The sequence below is a fragment of the Poecilia reticulata genome, chromosome 19, assembly GCF_904066995.2.
Source record: "Poecilia reticulata chromosome 19, P_reticulata-male-v2, whole genome shotgun sequence".
In the NCBI taxonomy this organism is placed as follows: Eukaryota; Metazoa; Chordata; class Actinopteri; order Cyprinodontiformes; family Poeciliidae; genus Poecilia; species Poecilia reticulata.
In genome coordinates, this window is record NC_088848.1 from 4,440,364 (window position 1) to 4,461,977 (window position 21,614).

Sequence of the window (21,614 nt, forward strand, 5' to 3'; positions counted from 1 at the left end):
ACCACCACCACCAGCAGCAGGTGAAGTGGGTGAAGTGTCTTGCCCATGGACACAAAGATTCAGACAAACTGACCAACCACCGGATACAAGACAAACTCCTACCTTCTGCACCTTCTGCACACTTTCACCCAAATGAAAGTGAATGTTCACCCAAATGGGCAACAGATTTTCTCTTTCAAGAGAAGCTGAAGAGTAAAACCTGGATCTGATGTCTCTACAAATCTCTAAACACTTCACACCCAGAGCATCATTGTTTCAGATTACTTCCTAGAGTTTAACACTATAAACTGGAATTGAAACTTCCCAACTAATAAGAGCTAGTATTAATAATAACACTGTTTTTATTTGGATAATCATAGCTAGTAACAAAATCTTGAAAGATCTTTTTTGTGGGCCTGTGAATAAATCAGCTGTTAGGGATGTTAGGGTTTGCAGAAGACCATATACATCAAAAAGAATCAGCAATAAAGTTTTTTTTTCTGCTTTTACAAACAACAAAAACTGAACTTCATGAATTTTGGAAAATGAAATGTGGTTTTATGTAAATCAGAACTGCATGTTTGAAAACCAGTAGGCCAAAGCAGCATTCTGGCATGTCTGTAGTTATCCAGTTGTTGCTTTTAACAAGCCAATATACACAGGCCAGCATCACAGAGATCCTGCTGACTGGTAACTGCAGCATGAAATCATCAGCTATCTCACCTTTGGTGTGTGGAGAGCAAACGGAGAACAAAAACAGCCTATAAAATCAAGGTCACAATGACACACTAAAAGTTTCTTATTTGCAGAGTTTGTGGGGCCAGATGTTCCTGTTAAACAAGAGCAGGACCTTTTTCATTTTATTGGCCATCTAGACAAAATATTGTGTTTGAAATGTTTAGGGAAGCATTCCTTTATTTCTTTGCTTTTAGTGAATAAAGATTCATCTCTTCAAATCTCATCTGTGAAATGCATAATGAAAAAGGCTTGTTCTTTTTGTCTCTATAAACTACTGTATATGTGTGGTACTAACTTCAAAGGCATGTCAAACAAAACAAGATTGCTTAGCAGGGCTTTGTACTGTAACGGTTACAGAACAATATGGAATCTGCTTGTTTATTATGTTCCTCAAAGTCACTGTCGTTCGTGATTTGCAAACCTTACAGGCTTCTTTAATTGTAATCCAATAGAAATTTTACGTTGACAATTAATGAACAAAGCAAGCTGAAAGGATTTTCTCCTTGCAGATTTTTCTGCATTTGATTTTTTGTCACACTTCTGTCTTAGATCATTAAAGAAATTTTAATATAAGACAAAGATTACCTGAGTAACTGCAATTAATGATGCAATTTCCTAGGTGAAAAAAGGCATCCGAGCCAACCTTGTAAACCTTATGTAAGTGGACAACTCGTTCTACATAGAGAGTTTTGGCCCATTTAAAGTACCGCCACATCATCTCATTAGAATTTAAATTCAAATGCTGGATTTTTACTGGACCTCTCCAAAATCTTTATTTTCTTTTTTGTATTATTTAGAGGTATTGCTGTGCAGCGTACTGTAGTACAAGAATCAACAAAGGTTGATTTTATTTAGTGACATCTTAAGTTCTTTCAGTTTGAAAATGAAATGATACACACTTGTCTCCTGACAATTTTTAATCTTAAGCTCTCCGCTTTCAAAATTTTACTGGTTTTGTGCAGAACTGAAACACACATAAATCTCACTGATCTGTACCTTTTAGAAAATAGGTTGAGCCAATCAATACAATCTAGACAAAAAAGAAGAGTAAGATTATTAATCTAACTTACAAACTCGTCTTTGCGGTTAAATGGTTTGCACAGTAAAACACTTCATTCAGTTCAGTGCAAAGAGCTACTTTAGAGAGAAGAAACAATACAATGCAAAAAGAAAAGCTCTTGGTTTGGCTGAACCCAGTGATGTCATCAATGACATCATGAACCTATTCAACCAGGAAGTGCTTGACCCCCCCCCCATTTACCAGGTCTGGATTTAGGATCTGAACAGAAGGACGATGGTGAGTTTATTCAAGGAGACATTAAGAAACGGACATCTTAAATGAACTGATGATCACATAATGTTTACTTTAGATGTTTTGATGGATTGTTCTCATGCTTCAGGTGTGATTTTGGTATTCCTGTGAAGGCTAGCACTGCGCCACGTTCCATTTGTTATGGCTAGTGACGGCTAGTCCCCAACTCTTGCTGTGAATCAGTTGTACTTGGAACGGGGAAATCCCAACTTCCCAGTAAAAAAAAATAAATTAAAAAAATGAACTGAAACCCCCTCCAAAGTCAAATTTCCCACTTGGAAAGTGAGTAGCCCCAACTACCCACAGTTATGACTGGTAAGGCGCACTTTGCATTTCAAAATGGCCGCTCCTCGCACCAGTGGTAGTAAGATGTGGGAAACATGTTTATTTTACAAGACATATATGTACAAATGCATCTAAAATCCAATGTTAGTGAGTGAAACTCTAAAGTGAACAAATTAAAAGTGTTGTTTGCTTATGGAAAAAAATCAGCAACTGAAGAAATCCGAAAGGGAGTAAACACATCTATGGCACTGTACATAGCAAGTTTTTTTTTTTGCTTTATAGCAGAAGAAGAACCAGTTCAACGTTTTATGAGGTTTAAACACATATATAATTTAAAAATAGGCAACTGCTTTTTCTTTTGAAACTAAATGTTTCTTGTGAGAAAAACAAGAAAATAACCCTTTTACCTTAATCTCACTAATAGGTTTGGCTCTGCATGTAAAAAAGCAAAGAAAACTCCAGAGGAAGAGAAGAGACGTGTGTATTTAGGACAGACTGAGTCTGGACATTTGTTAGTGAAGAGTAATTTTAGAAAATGCTCCCTCCTTTTATCCTATAAATGATCTGACTGCTATAAGGTGTGCAAAGCTGCAAAATAACTGCACCCGTGTGCATTACCACCCAGAGGTAAAAGAGGAAATTAGCTAATTGAAATGTTCAAGGTCACAGATGGAGCACACAGTTGTCGTAATGACACTTGAACATTTGCAGCATGATAACAGTCAGACATAATTGCACGGTGCTTGCAAAGAGACAAGAGAAGATGAGGAAAGCCTTGGCTGCAAACTTCAATTCCACTTGTGTGAACTGATAACATCTACAGTAAAAAGAAAGTGAGTTTTGTGTGGTTTGGATTAAGGTTGGACAAAACTCAAAATACAGCAGACTTAAAACGATTTATTGTGAAATCTGTGTAACACCAAACCAATTTGTTTGACAGAATTGTTTTCTTCGATACTATGACTCAAAACGAGATTTAAGGTCCTCAGGAAACTAATTAGTTAAATTTAGTTGCTTAAGTTTTCATACGTCTTGAAACTTTTCACATTTCCTCACAACCAAGAACTCTAACAATGTTTTGTTTGTATTGTGTTTGACATGGTTTGATGCCGCCATATAAAATGCAGAGCCTCCGCTTGCTTTCCAGTACTTAGAAGATAGAGCTCACCTGTGTCATTTAGCTTCAGCATAAGTAAAGCTGTTGTTGATCCCTCAGAGGTTGGAAAACATTTTTGCAAAAAACTATATAATGGCTCATTCTGCCGTGAAAATACACATACTTTCACCCGAGGCCTGGATTTCTGCAGCTCCTCCAGAGTTACGAAAGGCACATTGTCTGCTCCTCTTGACATATCCTCTCCCCTGCTTTTAAACAAGTTTGTCTGTTTAAAATCTAACTTTAAAATATGGCTGTAAAGTGACAAAATGTAAAGGAACTGATAGACACTTTTACAAGCCGCTGTATTTAGATGAGCTTCACAGTAAAGCAGAATACATTTTAATTCAAAATGTGCTCTAATTAACAGTTTGCCTTCACTGGAGATAGCGGCATTTTGTGCATTTAGTGAAATTTGTTTAGTTGCCATGAATACATGCTTCACTGTGTGAGTATTGCTGTGGGTGTTATCTACGTTCATGCCCAGGTGGATATCAATTAGGTGAACCAAGCATGTAATTGATTTCCACCCTGTTACCTTTAGCTCTCGTATTTGTGAAATTCAGACACCCTCACTGTAGCGTGTCTCTTTTTTCTGCTGCCTTGTGTCAACGCCTCCACAAATACACGCTCTTTATCGCAATAATGGCGGATGAAAAGGATCTGCGTGATTCATTTAGGGCACATGAGCCCTGCGCTCATTGTGATTTCATTAATCTGAGCTGCAGAGAGTGCAAGATGGACACCAGGTCATTACCAAATCACTATTCCAGCCATTACAATAAAATCAGATACATGAGAGCAAATTACATTTTTGTCCAGTCTAAGCGACTGCCTGATCTGAAGCCGCTGCTGCCTGACCCACCATTCCCGTCACGTAACACGTAAAGGTTGTGTGCTCCTCTTGCTCTCGGCATTTTCAATAATTCACCGAGATCAGTATGTGCGATTGGTCCTGCGACCCGTGTCCGTGCGGTCCGCCTCACTGTATGCGCTGCGAAGATAAGAGCGTGAATCAAAGACAAGAGACACCTCAGGGAGGGCTGGAGTGGTGGAGCAGCGAGGGGCGTTGAATCCCGGGGTCAACCACCTGACCTGGGAATGACGGCTCACGCAAAGAATATCGGAGACTCGCCAGATAAAGTTCTGGAGTCTGAGAGGTAAAATTTTCAGATTTTCTTCTCCTAGACAACTGTTTTTTTGTTTTTTTTAAAAGAGAAGGTCTGATTGTAGATTTACAGACCTAAATCTGTAAAACTATAGAAAACTCTTTTCTCATGTAAGAACTTCAACTTTAAATAAACTTTATTGTGTATATACTGTGTGTCTGCGGACCGTGTTGCCTGCACGTGTATTCGAGTCTGTTTGAATAGTTTTCTGTTTGGAGGCTGAATTTTTGCTCATCTTTCTTTGCAAAACAGCCCAAGATCAGTCAGATTGATCAGAGGGGATCTGTAAGAAAAAACATTTAGTTTCACCAAAGATTCTAAGATGTTTTAGCTGTCGCTTTAGAACAGGAGTGGGCAATCCTGGTCCTCGAGGGCCGGTGTCCTGCAGCTCTTAGATGTCTCCCTGGTAGAACTCACCTGGATCCAATAGCTGAGTCTCCTCCTCTGTTCAGGCAGGTTCTCCAGAGTCCTGCTAACGACCTTATTATTTGACTCAGGTGTGTTGAAGTAGAGACACATCTAAAAGTTGCAGGAGACCGGCCCTCGAGGCCTGGAGTTGCCCACCCCTGCTTTAGAATATACTCAGGGTCACTGTTTAGTGGAAAAGTAAAACTTCCAACCTATACTCAAATCTTTTGCAACCTCTAACAGATTTTCTTTTGGATTTCACTGCATTCGGTTTTACCCTTCTTGCCATCATCTCTGACCAGCTTGCCTGAAGAAAACGCTTCCCACAGCATGGTGCTATCACCACATTTCAAAGAAGGCACAATGTTTTAAGGGGTGGTCGTTTTTAACTACGTATGAAATTGACTTGTATGATTTCTCTACATTGACACGGTTTTATTTGCTTTGTCTTTACGTGTGCAGGAGGGCTCACAGGAGGAAGGCAGGTAAGCGAGGGAAGGGAAAAAACTTCAGTGATTTTGTGATTACTTTTTCAGGAGCTTGAACTCTGTTGAACCTGTACGCATCGCGTGGAGTGGTGATAAGCTGTGAAGACACAAAAGCAATTCTCCTTACTTAATAGATTTTATTGATTTCCAAAGCAGCCTAAATGTTGAGTTTTAGTCCCATCTGACCAGAGCACCTTTTGTTTTTTTACATGATTTTTGTGTCCTCCACACTTCCTCTCTCTGTCCTCTGCTAATATCTGTCCTGTCAGATTTTCTCCCCTCTGACCTGTGGATCTAATCAGCTCCTCCATCCTGTCTGATACATGAAAGTTTTGCCTAGTTTGCCAATACAGATGAACCTTTAAGAGTATTACTTCACCACAGTTTTTTATTTTTATTTTCACAAGTGTTATTAATATTCTTGAGTGCAGATTCATGCTAGTTTGCCCACCTCTGGTCACTTCGCAGAGTGAAGGACAAATGCTTATTAGCCAAACATGCACCAGGCAGACAAACACAGCCATCCAGTGTAACATGAGACTCCTTGTATTTAAACAGGTTGCATTGTTCTAATGTTGTTTTCTGTCTGCTGAGCCTTCTCCATTTGAGGACTAATGAATATACATATATACAATATAGTTTAAAGCTTGGGGGTGTCGAATGTATCCCAAGTTTAAATTTCACTAGCATTTGACCCAACTTTGAACATCCCTGCAACTTTATCCCCAGTGTATTTTTATACATGGGGCAAATTGGTAGTTGCCCAAGGCAACAATAGAAGAGGGCTGCTGAAGGGACCTATTTTAAAAATGTATTCATTTGTCATTTGAACAAGTTTCTATTGTTTTTTTTTTTTTTTTTTTTTTACATGTGCAGGCACTCTATTTTTTTTCTTAGAAAGAAAGATCAGGCGCTGTATGATGTGAATCTATGACCTCTTACTGAGTGAGCAGTAATATACACTGTGTCTGAGCGCTAACTTTCGCTGCTTAACACCAGAAAACGAAAAAGAAAAAAAAAACGTTCGTAATAGGTGTTGGCAGCAGTAACAGAGATGTTTCCAGAACCTCATTAATGCTAGAACTACCACTAAAAAACTTTGCAGTGTCAAATAAAATTGTAAATTTGAAGTCATATTCTGGGAGAGATGGAGGTAGGAGTTGAGTGGTTTGCCAGTTTGAGCTCCCAGCTCCGTCCAGCTCAGTTGTTGTGTCCTTGGGAAACTCGGTTCATCTGCCTTGCCTGCTGGTAGTGGTCAGAGGGCACTGGGGTGCCGGTGCAGGGCAGCCTCGCTTCCGTCAGACTGCCCCAGGGCAGCTGTGGCCAAATTGTGGTATCTTACCATCACAAGCACAGGCCATTTACCATTTACCAAATGATAAAACATGAAACACTTGAATGGATATAAATACTTTTGCAAAAGACTGCATATGTGAGCTGGGAAAGAAGAGCGATCAAACCGGGGGCTGCATCAAAGCATCAGAAGCATATCCAGAACCGTTTCAGAGCTGTGATTATTTTCACCAGCATTGTAGCTTCACAACTGAGTCTGTGACATAAATGTCAGCAGCTGCTTTATTTGGATCACATTATGTGAAATTAGGCAAACGCCGCTTGTCCGTTTTGTGCACCAGCTGTCTTCTCAGCGTTTCTCTTTGATGATATTTTAGCCCATGTTCTTTTCCTTTGTAATGAAAAACATATGAATGTTTGATGGAATTTCCGATGCCGAGCCAAAGCAGCTCGTGTTGTTTTGCAGCTCGATTTGCTGTTGTGATATTTGTTGAATGCTGATAAATATATATATTTTATCAGACAGTATTTGCTGTTTGCTGGGACTGACTGTGCTATCTGGAAAATTTAATTTGACCCAAAAGGACACGCAGCTGTCTCGGCACAGTTTTAAAAAAAAAAGGGGGGAAAGGGTGTGTTTTTACACTGATAGCCATGATACAGGAAACCATGTCCAGGGTGAAGAGATTCTAGTTTAGATGACAGGAGAAATCATCATCTGTACATGCACAGCGATAACATGGAGTCCCAGCAGAAAGATAAGTGCGAATCTGCTCACTTGGATCTCATTCATGAAGGCAGTGGCCTACTGAGAGAGGAAATAAATTTTGACTTGGAGATGGAGTGATGCATGCACGCTCCTTCCATCCTCCCCCGCCAGCCTCCTTAATATTCTGTCAACATAAACCATAAAGGGGTTACTCATGGAAATAAAGAGGCAGAAAGGGAGGTAATTTCACACGCAGCCTGCAGGTCCAATGATTTGTTTGCAGCCCTTCTGGGTTCTCACATAGTCTGAATGTGGCGCTGCTCGATGCTTCAAGGTTATCATTGAAGTGCTGTTTTTATCCACACATTCCTGGGAAAATAAATAAATAAATAAAAGCACAGAGCCTTGGTAACTAAAAGTGGTGTCTGTCTCTGTTTCTTACTCCGCACTCGCATTTCTATATGTGCATCCCCCCCTCCCTCCCCGGTCTGAATGCACATATGAGAAAAAATTTCCTCATGATTAAAACAGGATGTTAGTCTTTCACACCATTCTGCAGATTACAGTGTGTGTTTAGGCTCAACATCAGGTTAACCAAATCTTTGTTGCTCTCTCACTCGTCTCAAGGTGAACATTATCGTCTGCGGTGAGTCAGGATTTCAGACGAACGTACTGATGTTTTTCTCATGTCACAGACACACCAGTTGGTTGCCTGCATGTTGCTGCTACGAGAGATGATTCCCAGGATTAGGGGGATCAGAAAAAAGACCCTTCTAATTTAGATGCCGGTAAGTCGTGAAGACAAGCATGCCTTCCCCTTTAAGCAGAAGCAGGTCTACTTGACATGCCAACTTTGAATTCTTATGTGTGAAGTCACTGCTGGAGGTTGTTTATTCATTTCTGTTAGGGAAAAAAAAGCATCAGTGACAGTTCTTTGAGGATAATCCACCAGAAAAAAGTTTGAAGTGAAGGTCCCATGGTCCTAATGCATTGTAAAAGCAAAAAATTCCAACAGCATATTGAAATAAGGATTGAACATGTCAATGCTTATATCAGCAAATATATTTCTAATGGGACTTTTGGCATGAAAGTCACACCATATATTTATGACAACACAAGCCAGTCACACATACAAAGAAAAGACAACAAATTGGTTCACATGGTATATGATTGAACTGAATAAAAACCAGGAATATTTATTAAACATGGAAGAAAGAAGTTGCCCTGTGATAGACTAGTGACCTAAGTTGTGCCTGAACTTTTTCCCTTTTGGGTTTGGAATCATTTTCTTCACACTTTGCAAACACAAGTAGGCATAAAAACTGCATGAGTGAATGAGGAAGAAAATGATAAAAATCAAGAAAGTCATTAAAAAAAAAAAGTTTGAACTACTCCAGTAAGAAACAAAGTCAGTGGTGTTTTTTTTAATATGTGAAATGGTTTCCTGCTCTGAAAATGGGGGTCGGGGAGGTTGGTACTCAAACTGAATTCCAAATTTTAAATCAAAAATACACCGGACAGTTTTATACTGAATAGAGATATTTCAAACACAATATGATTTATGAAAACGTTATTCCATCTGTAGCACACACCTTTAGTTATTACAGCTAGAAACTATTGATCATGCCCAAAATCTCTGTGTAAAGATGAACTTTACACAGACTTCTGAAGGTTTAGGATGGACCTGAACCTTCAGAGACACATGAAGCCGATTACAAAATCAGCCTTCTATCGCATGAAGAACATTTCTAGGACTAAATGATAAATGTCCCAACAAAATCTTTAGAAACCCATCCATGCAGGTGTGCTACAGATGGAATACATTGATTACTGGAACATTACCTTCACAGGTCTGCTTAAAAAGTCACCAACAACAGATAAACATTAAAACATCACAATATAATCAGTTCATATGCACTCTTTCTGGAAAGCACAAGGCTGTAGGATAAGAATAAATTTTTCTTAGTTTCTGGTATTTTTCTTTATTTGCTGGTTGGTATGCATGTGAAAAGTGTGTGTATTTGGTTATGTTTAGGTACTATGAGGAGTTAAAGTGCAGAATGAGAGCCTCACCCAGAAGGAACATTACTGATTAACCACCACTGCTGATTCCTATCAGTGGAAGTTATTATATTGGCTGATTTTAAAAGGTTTCTTCGTATCACGTTTGGAATTTATGCAGGAAGGTGCAGAATGTGTTTTTGTTGGGGGATTATGTGCGTTTTGATTGTTATTGTCATGTCTATGTATTTAGTGCTTGTAGTGTGTTTGTTGTGTGTTTAATTACACACTACAAGCAGCTTTGTTTAGTGCACAATATCCAAAACATATTTTCTCTGTGGGGACAATACAATAAGAACAATCGCTGGGCGGTCTCTTGAAAATAATAAATAAATAAGAAAATAAAGCGGTGGTTCAAGAACCTTAGGTTTGTTGTAGAACATGTGGACAAACCAATGAAGTACTCGGGGAAATAAATGTACTCGGCCAGAGGTCCCAAAAATTGATGAGCTCTCTGGATGTCATTGCATGGACTATGTTTGGAAGAGAAATTACACTACAAATCAACCGAAACGGGAAATAGTGATGTTTTGAAGTGGAAACGTCATGGTGTGTGGAGCTGTTTTTATTTCTAGTGAATATAATCAGAGGAGCAAATTTAACTGAATGATGACCAAATGAAATTACTGGGAAATGAAGGTGATTTTTTATGTAAGACAATATCCTAAACACACAGTCAAGACAACATTAAGGATTAGGGAAAATAAAGAAAGGTGGATAGAATGGCCCAATAAATCACCTACTTTGAATCCAATTGAAAACTAAAGTACTAATCAGAGTTTATAGAAGAGATCTCTTGAAGAAGTAATCACCATCATGAGTGACTTTTATTTCCCTTTATTACACATACCCTTACTTATGAGATGTGATGATTTATTCATTTTTTTGTATGTGTGGAATCTTGGGGCGGATAATGGCATCTTGTAAGAACTTCACGTCGATAGCCCCATTAGAAATATATTTGGTGGGAAAATGTCTGACAAGTTCAATACTTATTTTCCGGCTGTATTTATGCTTGTGATTCCCAGAGACATCAGAGAGGCTGACTGATTTGAGATGTTCTGCTGTTCGGATTTGCATCTTCTTTTTTAAGACCTCGCCCAGCTGGACAATTCCCAGCGATTCCAGACTCTTCGGATACAGAGCGCTGAGCAAATTAGCTTGCTGCCTGTCATTCCACCTATCAGAGAGAAACAGAGGAAGGTAGGTGGGCCATGTGTCAGTAATGCTGAATGTGACAGTTTGACAGCTGAAGTGCTATTATCATGCTGTGAGTTTCTTTCCCATCTGTGCCAGCATCCAATAGATTCCCTTCATAATGTTTTTTCTTGCCATAACCATCATGTAGTATGCTTTGACTATATTGCATCATTTGGAAGGGAATGCCATCTTTTCTCTTAGTTAATGAGCTCAGTTGTCTCGTCATCAAGGCTTATCGATAGTATCTTACAAAAATTATCCATATTTTGTTACACTACAAACAAAAACTTTATGAGCTAACCCAACCTAAGGTGAAACATTTTGAAATAAAAGCCCAATGATTGCTGCTTTTTAATAATCTTTACAAATAAGAATCTGAGAAGTGTGGCATGCCTTTTATCCAGCCCCCTGAGGTTGAAACACATTTTAGAAATAATGTTTTGATCTAATCTGCTCCATCACCCTTCTGCCTGTATGGTCAGTGTTGTTAAACTTCCGGGACGTAAACCTAAAGCTAACAGATTAGCTTTGGAGCTACTTAGCTTGTGCTTAGTTAAATAAGTAAACACAAGGAACAAAACAAGAATAGGCCGAATTAAAGTGTGACAAGAAGTAAAAGGTGTTTTAATCAACACAAGGAAATAGAACACAATGGATAACTAAGGCAAAACAGAAATGGCTAATAATCGAAAATAGAAACCCAGGAAAACTCTAAAAAAAATCAAAACAACACCAGACCCTGAGACAGAGACTGCACTTACTGCTCATGTCTTCTGACAAATTTTATTTAAGGATATTGAAGTAAAGGGGGAATACGACAGCCTTCCCAAATCGGGGTCCTTTCTGATGGACGTCCATGTTCTGCCTGTGTACCTGTAAGTTCTCTGAGTGAAACTGTACAAAAACGTGACTGTAAATCTATATTGGGTGTGTGTGTTTGTGTGTGCGTGTGTGTGTGCATGGTTGTTTCTCCCGTGTGTCTCTGTTGCTCTTTGATGGACTGGTGATCTGTCCAGGGTGTACTTTGCCTCTTGTCCAATGGCTGCTGGAGATATGCACCAGCACCGTTTTGCTCTGCAAAGGAAACACAGGCTAATTGATCTCAGGTGTGTTTGTGCAGTAACACCACTTTGTAGTCAATGAAGTAATCCATTTTTATTGGCTTCACACACTTGTTTTCATCAGTGACTGTAAATGTGCTTCGAAGGCTCACTTGTTCCCTTTTTTTAAATCCAAATATTCTCAGAATTTGACACAATGTGACCGGCACCTTCCAGTTTAAATTGGTCTGACCTTTGTAAGCCAAAGAGGAGTAAACAGAAAAGGCAATTCCTTAAAAGATATTGCTTGTTGCATAAAACGTTCCTGTACTAAGCAATGTGCAGCATGTCTTCTTTTTAAAATCTAGCATGAAAACAATGTGGTCAGTTTAGAACAGGGAGAACATTATACATTTAATCACATGGAAACTAAAGAGAATCAGATCTGGTCCTGATTAAATATAATGACATATTCTATTATTTCATAACAGTAGATGGTCATATATATAAAATGGATGGGAAACAAATCATGACCTCACTTTATTATTCAGTGATCATTAAAAAATCGGTGCCACTGCTTGTAAGATATTTGTAATGTTCACAGGAGGTAAATTTTTCAAGTAATTCCAGTTTTGTTGTCTGATTGAGTGGAACTCTAAAACTAAAGAAAAAGGTCAGAAGAGTAATCTTCCAATAGGAAATAATCCCTTGCTGATTTGAAAATGATTATGTCTTCTTAGTAACATAGAGCTGGCCCAGAATTATTCATACGTCTGTCAGATATGATAAAAAAATAAATATAATCAGCTTTGGCGCATTCTTGTAATTCTGGGTACAAAATGGGAGTTACCGTTTTTTCCGCACTATAAGGCGCACCAGATTATAAGGCGCACCGGATTATAAAGCGCACCTTCAATGAATGGCCTATTTTAAAACTTTTTTCATATATAAGGTGCATAAAATAGACGCTACAGTTAAGGTTGCCACCCATCCCGTATTGACATTATACAGGATGTAATTTGTTCCGTACTCTACAAATGTGGACGTATAATAATGAAGAAGTGGTCCCCCAGTACCTTATATAGTAGGCTGCCCCAGTCATCGTTTCACTCACGGTGTTGGTGTTGCATATTGTGCGAAACTGCTTTCTGGGTAACACAGACCAACCGACACGCTGCCGCCGCCGCAGTCTCTGTCTCTCTTCCCCCAATACCCCCGGCTTTAAATGTATAGAGGCTGGTCCCTTGGTAATCCTAGTCAAAGCACCTCGGATGAATATCTAAAGCCACTTTGTTGACATAAAGAATGTCAACAAAAACAGTCCGACTCCGGTCGGCAAGGAGAGCCTTCCGTGACTGGGCCGGGGCGTGGCCGGACGATGGTCACCCTTCTCCATTCGCGCACAGCATGTTGGTGGAGAACCTGGTGCCTCATGACCTGCAGACGACCTGATTATCAGGTCAGTAGGTAGATAGGTCAGTCAAACTTTATTAACAAACCAGCGTTCTGACAACTATCCCAGCTTCTTCTTCTACGGGCGAAAATGAAGTCGGCGGCTGCTTACAGTAGTTGCTAGACCTGTTGTGGCTCAATATTGGTCCATATATAAGGCGCACAGGATTATAAGGCGCACTGTCGGCTTTTGAGGAAATTGGAGGTTTTTAGGTGAGCATTATAGTGCGGAAAATACAGTACTTTTATTATTTCTTTTATAAATTACATCTGTAAGGTTAATTTTTGACATATTTCAAATTTATCCATCATTTTTCATACATGGCACTACTTTCACAAAGCTTTGACTCAGGAAGCCCATTTTAGGCACCAGAAATGTATAACATGTTGAGTAATGGTGTGACATTTATTTTAAAAAAGTGCAATAAACTAAACACCAATTCCCTTAGTGGGATGTTAAAGGTTGCCATTGAACAAAAAAAAATTCAACTTGAATTACTTGAATGAGGAGAGATAAAATAAGGAACATAACTTTTGTTTCCAGAGGGTTAACAAGATTAAGTGGTAAGTGAGTTCAGAAAGTGGACAGACGTATTCTATTATAATAAATCATTTTGCATACAGTTCAAGTTCAGTTAAACCTCTTTTATAAAAATATTCCAACATGATCCTTCTCCTAAAATGGCTTTATGGAAATCCAATAGAATTTGATTAAATTAATTTTAAGGCTGAATTAAACTGTGTTTACTTTGACGAATTCCCCGAAGCACCGCAAATTAGGCTTTCACGTTGAATTATTCTCATAATTACGTGATTCTTCCCCATCCATTGTTTAAATATTTCTTTAGTGAACCGTGTTTAATGCGCACTTTCCGATGTACTGTAACTGCAGAGTGACTCATATGTTGCACGGCTCTCTGTGTTTGTGTTCGCTTTATGTCAAATTTGTGCCTATCAAGGAAAGTCGAGTATCACAGCATGTATAGTCACGAATAGCAGCGCTGAATTCGACTCACTAGACTCCCAGACCTTATATTATAAAGCTGAGTCAGTCGGCAAAGCGTGGATATATAATTTGTCTTACAAAACATCTTTAAATAAAAATGTAAGGCCACTAGCATTTTAGCTATTTCTGCAAGATTCTGCCATCTGAAGAAAGACGTACAGAGTCTGTGCAAGAATGCCTGTGACACATTCTGCATAAGCAAATCTGTGAGAAGACAAAATCACCTGAACTGAGTAGAAAAGTCATGAAGATAAAAATAAGAATAAGGGTTTGACATTTTGTAAAACAGTTTTTTTGCTTATTGTCATGGGTTCTTTTGTCTGACAGAGGTCTTACTCTGTAACCCCCGTGGCTGATGCATGTAAAGCTGGTTTCCTCTTTTAAGTGCTGCTATTTGTGAATATGCAACATTTGCCCAATAAATAAAGATTAAGAAGAACAAACATTCATTTTAACTTAATGAATAGATACTTATTTTAACCGTTCCATCCACAAGTAAAAACACATCCTACTTAATTTCAACAAATATGTGATCAATCAAGTCAATAAGAGAACCCATGTAAATATGTCTCATGTTGATATCTCCGATTCTCCACAAATAATCTCAAAACAATATATCCTGGCTGCTGACTCAAAGCAGCCATACTACAGCTTCTTCCTTTCCGTTTCAGGAATGTCTTCTGGATCCTGTTCAAGGCGTTCATGGCGAGTCTGGACCACAGAGATAACATTTTGTCAGCTGCACATCCATAATGTAACTCTTTCGTTCCTCCAAACTGCAAAGGTGGAGGCCTTTGGGCCTAATTCTGATGTTCAGTTTGAACACCAAGTCGTCTTCATCTTGTCTTAGATGCCTATATGCATAGATTTCCCGCTATGTAATTAGCTGATTTGTCATTTATGTTAATAAGCAATTAAACAGGTGTTCATAATAAAGTACCTGGGGAATGTATGTCGACGGTGTAGCAACCTGATTGAGGGTTTAATGGGGTTAATGTGTTTAGGTGCGAGGGTAATGGAAAGGTTTGTCGCTTTGCAGTCAAAAAGTTGTGGGTTTGATTAGAGTTTCATCCTCTGCCACATGTCGGTGTGTCCCTGGGCAAGGCATTTACCTCCAAGGTGCTTACCCATCAAAAATATTCACACTGGAGTGTGAATATTTTTGTGTGTCTGGGCGAATGTGGCTCTGGGCTCTTCATTTGGTTCGTATCACCAGAAATGATCTACAAAAATTCTGTTGCATGTGCCGTTTGATTTTCTTACAAATCCCTAGGTAAACATTTGTTCAGGTAAATAAGATTTGTCTCAGACTCTGGTAGTTGCATTTCACCCATTTGCACAGCATGTTTTCAAATTTCACATGATTCAGAGCATTTACCTGGTTTGAGAGCACTTCACCTGATTAGTTCACATCTTGGCAATCTTTCCTGGAAAAAAAACAATTCACCTTTTTTTTTTTTTGACTGTTCCACTCATTAAGATTCCGTGAAACTCCACTTTTTCTAATAACGATTAAGCAGTTGTGCCCAAGACCAACTCCCACACAGCAACATGTAAGCACAAATACATATCTGTCCTTATCATTCCCAGTGTGCAGTGCTGCAGTGCTTAAATGATGTGACAGGTTCTAATGTGGGCGGACAGGTGACGCACACCGGGGCTAGGCATCCCCTGAGCCACACTGTGAACCAGGTTGCAGATTTTATGTGTGAAATGTCACTATGAGTCAACAAACATGCAGACCTTCAGCAGCGGCGTTGCACAGCTTCACCGTGCAGAAGCATAAGCAGAGAGATTAAAAGGACAGATTCTTTGTGTGTGTGTGTGATGAAGCGAGAAGAGGATTTATCTGTCTGAAGTGTTCAAATGTTGAAGGTTGTGCAGTGGTTCTAATTGGTTCTTAAAATTGGCAAAATTCCTGTGGCCTTCCAGAGATATTGTCTAGCAGTGCATCAAATGTGTTCATGTTTTGACAAGATTAAAGCAGCTCTTTTTCTCCCTCTCGGTATGATGTCTGACATCTGTGTGCAGACTGTTTTGAATATTTCAGGGTCTCTCACTCTGCATTTAAGCCAGTGTGGATAAAAAACCCCCAGTTGACCAACTGTTAATGGAATGTAAATGTATTTGAGTACTTCAGTAGATTGGTGTTATCATGAAAACCTTGATGTAAATTGCCACACAACCCATCATAAACTGCATAGTTTTGCAATGGAACATTGCAGCATATTAGCAGGAAAAAAAAAACAAAAAACATTGGTCACACAGAGTCTGTGGGAGTGTGGGCTGGGAGCCAGAAATAGAAATCAGATTTCCTTGCTGTGTAGCTTACTTTATGGGACTATTTGTTTAGTGAGCTGAACACAGTCACTCCCTGGCCTCAGGGCTGGATACGAAGGGAAGATTAAATGCTTAGCCAGCTATGTTGAGCAGAAAGTCATATCATGAATGTTTGAACCAGGCAAGATCTGTCTGATGCAATATACGCTGAACTCATAAGTTGCTCTGGAGCTGTGTATGCTAAGGGAATTATACTAACCTTAACAGCAATATTCAGCTAGGTTTTGGTGTTAATTTGCCAAAACTGCGTCTCCATCTCCGTTCTGCCACCACCAGCAGTGTAAACTGTTGCAGCCAATACAACACAGGATGGACCCATCCATGGATTCCAACCCTGCCATCTCAGTGTTGCATCTGAAATTAACACTCATTGGACCAGCCAACATTTTTCCAATCTGTAATTTTTTATTGTGGCGATCTTGTGTGAACTGTTATCTCAGTCTCCTGTTGCAGCCAGTCTGCTCTGGCTCTTCTGCTTCAAGTTTGATGTGTATAAGGTCTTTCCTGGTGGTAAAGCTATCTGAGCTACTGGTGCCTTTCATTACTGATGCCCATCCAAGAAATAATAGTCTGAGGGAACAAAGAACAGATTCTAAATGACAGCACTGAGAGATTTGAAATAGTTGAAAGAACTTGCAGTACAATATCAAACTGGCTTAGACAATCATTTCAGCAAATCCTCCCAATACAATTTTGTGACTGCAGCTGCAGGCATTGTGTTGGGGCCAATAAGTGCACACATATGATTCTTGCACATATTGGCATAATGCTATTCAAGACAAGACATCCTGTCTAGGATCCAACTTTTTGTCTCCAGGCAAGGTTAAGGCATTTAATTTCTGTCAGAATCTTCAGCTTTCTCAGTATTAACCCGGAAGCCTCTGACATGTACACGGCATTTTCGTCTCCATAACTGCTGTTCTCTTAATATTTTATCTTTTCCTGACCATTTTCTGTAAATTCAAGAAATGGTTTCTTCCCCAATCTGGTGCTCAGTTTGAACTCTCACTAAAACATGTGCTTGTATATGATGAAATCTTTTGGTAAATGTCAAAAAACGTAAACCTTACCTGTCAGCGGGTCTCATCTATGCAGTTATATTAGATTTTTTTTCCCCCCAGCTGATCCAATACAAACCATTGCTGAATGAAATACTCCCAAACATGTCACTTGTGCCTCAAATTAATTGTATTTGCTTATTTACAGTGTAAAAATTGTTGGACATTACTTTTTTTTTTTTATCTAAACACTACATGAAAGTGTTGAGTGGTTTGTGAAAATTTGCACATGAATTTGATAGGCTAACTTCCATCATAGCTTAATTAAAACAATCCCGCAAAGGAGAGTAAGCCAAAACTCCTCCACACAATTTTAATGACTAACTGGCAGTTTACACGTGATAGCAGTTGTTGCCATCATGGATTGAGCAACCCATTATTACGTTTACAGAATAGCTGTTGTCCATGAAAAATAAAAATCGTAATTTGGAAGCTTTTTCTCGTTTTATCTTGGATATTACATTTTCTTTTGTCTAAAATATTAACTGGGAAAAAGATGCAAACCAGAAAAAGATCTGTAGGAGGGCAAATCCTTTTTTTTTTCATCACAGTGCTGCTTATTGAGTTTTCATGCAAGAACTGCTTCATTGACAAGTTAACTTCTACTGCTGTCTTGGCTTCCGTGTGCAACAAGGAGCAAAATTTCAAAGTTTTTTCGTTCTCCTCCCTTTTCTATTTTTCTGATATTAAGGGAAAATTTGTTGGTTTAGTTAATTCAAATAGTTTCTTTAGCGTTTGGCATTTCATAGCAGTAAATTAGCATTACAAAAAGCCACAACGGTTTTGATTTTGAAGGTCTCCTAAACAGCAACTGAGTGGATCCAAGAATTTAGAAGTATGAGACTGACATTTTAATTATGAATATAAAATGCTGTTCCACCTGACAAGAGCTAATATATTCATGCTTTGTTGCTGGTATATTTCACACAGTCATACTTTAAAATCGTTTCCATCTTAATGGAGGGGAACGATTCCTTTACACATGACATTAGTTCTTTTGAACATTACCCAACGTTACCTGTGTTTCCACCTAATGTTCACAGCATGTAGCAGTAGTCATAGGGGGTAAATCTGTATATATTAAAAACACTAATTAGGCACTCATACAATAAGAGATACACACACTAACCATGCAATTCATCATGCATTATTTAGCATGGGTTTGCATAAAATATAAAGGTTAGTCTTTCCTATTAATTCTCACAGGAAGATGAAAATGTGTGAACACATGGTGAATGCTATCCTGTATTGTGGATTAATCATGCCTAATATATATATATATATATATATATATATATATATATATATATATATATATATATATATATATATATATATATATATAATGTCCAATGTGATCCTTTTTGTTGTTGTTGTTGTTGTAGCAGCAACTCCGGATACATATGTTAAGGCATTTGATTCAAAAAACCTTATCAAGGTAAAACAAAATAATTGAAATGACTCTTTATGTTTAGAAATGGAGTAATGTAAGAAAACATAGCCAATAAAGGATGCAATCCTAACTCTGGAAAATATATTTGTTTTAGCTGTGCAAACTTTGTACCATCTGAAATGTCACTTCAAACAAAAGGGGCCATTTTTAGAGTAAAGCACAAAAGGCAGCAGATGGAGCATCCATCAATAAGTCACTAAGGTCAGATTAAACTTTGAGCAGAAAAACAAGGTAGGCATTAAATACTAAATGTAAATGTCATGCAAAACAACTAGTTTGAAACCCTTTACCTCAGTTTTTACTGCCACACTCTACACAGCAACACTCCCCTGCTATAAAATAAGTAGAATTGTTTTTAAGAGGATCAGGGAAGTTGGACTAACAGCTTTAAGCAACAGCATCTGATCACAAGTGATTCTGTTTATAAGTCTGTAACACAGTCTGCTTAGCAACATGAAATAAATATGGCCTTCTTCATTCCCTCTGATGATTTAATTACTGCTGCAGCTTTAAGATTGTCTGTCTGCTGCACCTTAGTGATAAAACGGCTTTGGAGAAACCTTCTAAGGTGCATTCATAAGGAATTTGGATCCCCTTTAGCTACGTTCTTATTATGGTGGCATGTTGATCCAAGTAGTTTAATCACTACAGCAAAGCATTCATGCATCATTAAAATCAAACATAATTAGACCTAATTAGGAAAAACAGTACTTGGGGTTGTATGTTATCTCGTTACTGAGGTTGTTTAATATCTCGAGGTAACAATAAATTTTGTCATTTGCTGTTCAGCAGAAGTTAAAAAAGCGTCGCGGTTCCTGCCAAATGGGGAAATGTATAATAAGCTGAAAAACCTTTTGATATTTTCACATTACGTTGGCAAACCTCTTTGCATTTTAGCCGGAGTTTGTGTGACAGACCAACACAAAGTAGTCAGATCAGCCTGGTCATTTCATAGCTAGATAGATGGCGCTGAATTCAGAACATTCCTGGAAGTAAGCCTGACAGAAGCTGTACAATATTTGAGACTGAGTTGGAGGCCATCATCCTGCGCGGCAGTGACCCTAAATATAGAGCCAGAGCTGCAGTGTAGAAGTTTATTTCAACAGATATTGACATGTTAGAACACCTCAGACATAAAGCCGTCCTACAGACTGTACCAAGACTTCAAAATCCTTGTTCAGTTTCAGTCTTCATGTTCCACATAGCCGGAACATGCTTTGTGCTGCAATTACCTGCAATTACCTGACTTGCAGGTAATTGCAGCAAAGGTAGATCCAGAAAGTAAAGAGTTAATGACTGGGAAAAAATGCAAGGCATTCTTTGTGCATTCTGACTTGTAAAATGTGTGAAAACCAAGTGCTGCGTCCTTTTCTTTTCTTTTAACTTCAGATCTGAACACTATTTTGGTCTGTTACATAAATCCCAAAGAAATACATTTATAATTTTGTGTGGAATGTGAAAGAATGTGAGGGAAAAAAAATAGTTCAGGAGGTTTAAATACTGTTGCAAGTCTGTAGGAGTTTTCTTGCTGTGAGAGTTTTGCTGTTGTTTTGGCTTTCAGGATCAGCACCCTGGACAGCGCTTTGGATCGCGTTGATGTGCTAACTGCTGTTTCAGCTCTATCATGTTCGCCCTGAGCACGCATGTTTCCTCTCGTGTGCACAGTTTTTCTACAAAAAAAAAACATGCATGTTAGGTTAATTAGTGACTCTAAATTGCCCCAAGGTGTGAGTGTGTGTGTGTATGTGTTATTTCATGGTTTCCAACCAAGCCCCCGCAACTCACTGGTGCCCCGTTGCTCCCCACCCTGTGCCTCAACCACTGCAAACCCAAACAACACATATTCATTAAAAGGTTCTCTTAGATTTGTGCAGAGCTTCACAGATCATCAGTAAGGAAAATTGTTCATTTAAAAGAATCCGTATTCAGGTTTTAAATACTCATTTGAAAAATGTCTTCCCCGAAGCATAATTACTGCATTATTCCAAGTATCTGTGCCAAGTTAAAAAAAAATGCTAGCAGCCCATTAGTGATTCACTGCTATATCGAGCTGTAACTTTACACAGACGGATTCAAAGAAAAGCTTATTTTTCATGCTTAGCTTTTTTTTTTTTTTTTTTTTCCAAGCAAACTTTCAGTCTGGATTACGGTTTCTGGATTCAGATTTGCTTTCATCACTGTGCTTCTACTAGTTTACTAGTCTCATTACTAGTCATACAGGCCATTCAAAGCACTCTTTCATGAAACAGCTTGCTTTCAAAAACTACCCGCAGAAAATGATACCACTCATTCACTCCTCATACAATGTCACAAAGTAAAAGATGCTGTAACAAGACAATTTGTCTCCCTTTCTGTCAATGTTAGCATTTAGCGGGAAGACTGAATCCTCTTGAGAACAAGACATATTGCCTAATAAGGGCTTTCAAGCTCTTACTTCTAGAGTCTGCTCTGACAGGTAACCCATCTG

At 38.7% G+C, this 21,614-nt stretch overlaps 1 long non-coding RNA gene across 2 annotated transcripts; it reads left to right on the forward strand.

Moving 5' to 3' along the window:
• Positions 1–3,746: 3,746 nt before the first annotated feature.
• On the forward strand, positions 3,747–15,091 carry LOC103481295 (uncharacterized). 2 transcript variants are annotated; one of them, XR_536261.2, is made up of 5 exons: positions 3,747–5,532; positions 8,233–8,325; positions 10,627–10,801; positions 11,815–11,904; positions 14,968–15,091. It is a non-coding gene; the product is annotated as an uncharacterized LOC103481295 (long non-coding RNA). The 2 variants fall into 2 exon arrangements; XR_536260.2 differs by lacking the exon at positions 11,815–11,904.
• The last annotated feature ends 6,523 nt before the right edge of the window (positions 15,092–21,614 follow it).